The sequence below is a fragment of the Gavialis gangeticus genome, unplaced genomic scaffold, assembly GCF_001723915.1.
Source record: "Gavialis gangeticus isolate Ggan-Ray unplaced genomic scaffold, GavGan_comp1, whole genome shotgun sequence".
Classification (NCBI taxonomy): domain Eukaryota; kingdom Metazoa; phylum Chordata; order Crocodylia; family Gavialidae; genus Gavialis; species Gavialis gangeticus.
In genome coordinates, this window is record NW_017729034.1 from 90,266,471 (window position 1) to 90,270,735 (window position 4,265).

Consider the following 4,265-nt stretch of genomic DNA (forward strand, 5'->3'; position numbering starts at 1 on the left):
TTTTGCAAAAATCTTGTGTAGAAATTTATTAACAAGATCATAAATAATAGTGTAACTTCTACCTGCAGACTCACTATTAATATCCTTGGAAGACAATCTTACTTGTTTGCGATTGATTGGCCATCTTCATCACACCTTATGCTGTGAACTGTACAAATATTGATGGACTTAGTGGTAACTTGGAGTTCAGCACAGTCACGCCTTCAATTTGAGTGGCACATCTGTGGGAAATGGCCGTACCTTAATGGAACAAGAGCTGGGTTGTGTGAATCAAGAGATAATCCTGCCTTGGAATGGCATAATTTTGAGCCACATAAGTGTTTTATGACACTTTAAGGTATAAATGTGTGGACGATCCAGGGGCTAAGAGCTCTAGAAGCTGCCCAAAACCAGGTGACTAGGCCCTTAGTTTTAAAACCAGCAGCCCTGTTTTTTCAGGTACTCCTTGATGAGCCTCATTAGGTGATCAAAGATCCATTGCTTAGTTATCACCTCCCTGAAACTCAAAGCTGCATTGATTGATTACCCTGGTCAACAGAAAACTATTTACCTAAGGGTGGGGGGGGAGGTCATGTAAAATGAAGGAATATCAAGGTTTAATAGCTTTACTACTAACTCTGTTATCAATTCTTAGAAATTTAGTCCAATGTGGAAGTAAAAAGACAACAGAAAAGGGAAATTACCACCATATTCAAAATGAAGTTTGCCCTCTAACACAGGTACACATAGAATCACCAATATTAAAAAAAATAATAATGAAGGGCGCAGACAGAAGTCTAGCTCCCCACTGTAACTGAGAACACTTTGCAGGAAGTGTTCTGAGTTACAACAAACTCCTGGAACAAACAGAAGTTCACTGTTGGTTCCAACTGGAGGGAATCTAGCTGCTGGCTGGGAGCCTGCAGTCAGTTTCCCCTAGCAATGGCCACTCCTCTCTCCCAGTCTGTCCCTGTTTCAGAATGGGAGTGGGGAAAGGGAGCACAGGGAGTTTCCCAGACAACTCTGGAGGCTGGGTTGGGTGAATTGGAGCCCCCCTACTTTGGGGGGTTTTCAGTGGGGACTGAAAACTGCCCAGACAGAAATCCCTCGACTCCCTTTCTCCCCTCCCATTCCGAAAACAGTTTGAGGCTGGCAAGCAGTGCAGACAGAAATTAAATATTATGTTCTGTTTTGAAACATTGTCATCCGACCCATCATGCAATGAAGGGTCAGATTTTCAGCCAATTGGCCATTTTTTAAGCTGTCTGCAGCCATACACTTGTGTTTGGTCATGGTTATAAACTGTTTTCTGTGGGTAGATTGGGCAAAAATTGTCACTTCTGTCTGTGCCCAAACTATATTTGGATATGGAAATTAAAATCAAGCTCTCCACACTCAACATGTGAAGGGATCAGAGCTAAGGGATCTGGTGAAGGCTTATCTGACATTTAATAGAAAATTGTTTTATTTAAGATGTTAACATTAAAATATAACTAGATGGTGCCCCGGACATTATAAAGGCATACTTTTCTAAGTATTAATCACTGGATATTCTTTTAAAGTATCTTTCCCCTGCCAATAATTTGGCATTCTATTAAAAAAAAAGAGATACAGGGCTAACAATGAAACAAGGCATGGTGCTGAATACATACAAATGCCAAAGTGAAAATAACTAGCCAGCACAACTGGGTCATACAGTTCTCCCCACTGAAAGTGTGTGAGGGGTGAAAGTATTTTAAGGAACAGCACTGATATCATTTGTATGCCACATTCAGTCTTGACATTGTAATCCAATAATTCTAAATCAAATCCTGCAAGGAATTTGTTACTGATGGCAAATCCTCACAATTCTTTATGGTAGAGACATCTGTGGTATCCTAGAAATATAGATATGGACAATTCTGAATCAAAAGAATGTACACAAATAATATAATTATATATATATATTATATATAGAGAGAGAGATCTATATCTATATCTATATATACATTATATATATAGAGAGAGATCTATATCTATATCTATATATATATATAAGTTCAGGAATATATTTCTGCTTTGTCTAAAAAAAAATCAAAAGCCTATACAAGCAGTCCTCAACTTATGACTTTTTGAATTATGATGAATGGCACTGAAGCAATTTATAAACTGACACCCTGTTTCAACCTTCCAACCTGGGTTTTGACTTTACGAAGCTGGATACAGCTGCATCCAGCTGGTAAGTCTGGTGTGGTAGAAGGGGAGTGGGAAGGGAAGGGGTGTAGGGAAGTAAATCAAGGGCTCCTTGGTGAGGGAGGGGCTGGGAAAAGTTGCTGATCTGGTGGCTTCCACCGCTTGTCCAGGAGGGCATGGGGGTGGAGAGAGGCATGTGCCCCTGGATCTGCACAGGGAGGAACGGACAGGGCCCCCAAAACAAACAATTGTGTAGGTTATATTTATAAAAAAATATTGATTAAAAATTATGTAGATGTATTAGATATATTATTATATACATTTACAGATAGATAATGTTTGCATGAATGTTATGTACACGTGATCTTTTTAAAGTGTTCCTAATGTGAACAGGCATTGTAAATAAAACCTTCAGGGTTGTTTGTTTGTTTTTGTTTTTTGAGGGGTGTGATAGGTAGTTATGTCCTTTCTTCTCTCATGTAGGTGTTCTTTCTTTCTTCACCCAAGGCTGCAAGCTCAGCCATGTCACATTTGCAGTCCTCCAGAGAATACTGAGGGACTCCAAGAAATACAGCAGTACTTAGCTAGGTTAGTTGTAATCAAATACTGCATAGGTATTTCTATTAGAGAACATAGCAGAAAAATTTTAAGGGTCTTTACAGCTTATTAATGATTCATTGTTCAGTTCATCTTAGATATAACTATATGTAAATATATATGCTTTCATTTGACTGGTAGAGAATAAAAAATGTTAAAAAATATACAAGACCAGGTACAGATTTGAGGTTTACAATAGAAATAACCAGCAGACTATATTGATGTTGTGAAAGCTCTCAATAGTACTCATGTATTGTCACATGACAAGTGCATGAGACTGCAGTTTTATCCCCAAATCAATCAATTTGTGATAAATTATCAGACACTCTCTAAATTCAATCCTGACAGTAGTTCAATAGGCTGTCATTGTATTTCTTCAGATTTGATTGCAAGAAGTCAGCATTTACTTGACTAGAGACAAAGTTTTATTATCATAGAGAAAAAAGATGATGCATTACATTTCCCCACAAACCGCAATCAGCGTCTTTTGAAAGCCTCCCTAATCTATTGCATTTTAGCAGGGAAATGTGAAACTTTAATAGACTCCCATTTGCAGTTTCACTCACACTTGAAGTGACATTTGACAGTAGATAATTCAGGTATAAGGCCACTTGCAGTCAGCCGAACTTGCCAAGCATTACATTCAGCTTTAAGCAGTTGCCATGGGTAGACAGATGCATATCCTGGGGATTGCAGACTTTTGCAGAGTTCAGTGACGCAGGATGTCATTTGCAGACTGAGCTTGGCTGATGAAGTAATATTCATAGGCTACCATGGAGCCGCTCCCCAGCAGGAGGGATGAATTTTCCAACACAGAACAATACCCTGGTTACATGGTGTAGCTGATACCACAGCTATATAGCAGTGATGATTTGTGGCAAGCAGCCAAGGCAACATTCTCATGCAGATTTAGGCCTGTCAGTGCTCAGTGAACCTGAAATTGGTACAAGAAGAGCAAATGTGGGCCCCTTTCAGAACAACAACCTTCACCCATTCAACTGTTTGGAGAAATCAAATCTGAACTTTGATCATATTTCTCAGTGAAGAAAAACTGATTAACAGTACCCTCCTGCTGGGGTGAAAAAAACAAAAATGTTTGATACAGCCTTAGCACATGGCACAAGAGTACAGTGGAATCCGCTCCCTAGACTATTGTGTACATTATCTGTGCAAAGGTTTCTCTGAGGCACAGTTATAAGTTACCAAATGTATTTTATCTGCTCACATAGAAGGTAGGTTTTAACAACTGCTTACACAGGGACCACACTATTGTAGGAAGATAATTTTATATCAGTATAATAAAAATGCTCAGCTGAATGAGGATCTTAGGGAAGAACTAGATTTATTTCCCACAATAGTTTTGATGAATTAGAAGTAGTTTTCCTGGGGGAAGTAGGAAGTAGAAACAGATTGCTTTCAAACAGAAATCTGCTCTGATAATACTCCAGAAATATGTACAGTGAACATTGTTACTGTCAAATCCTGTAATCTTTATTTCTTTACCTGAATATGAGTTT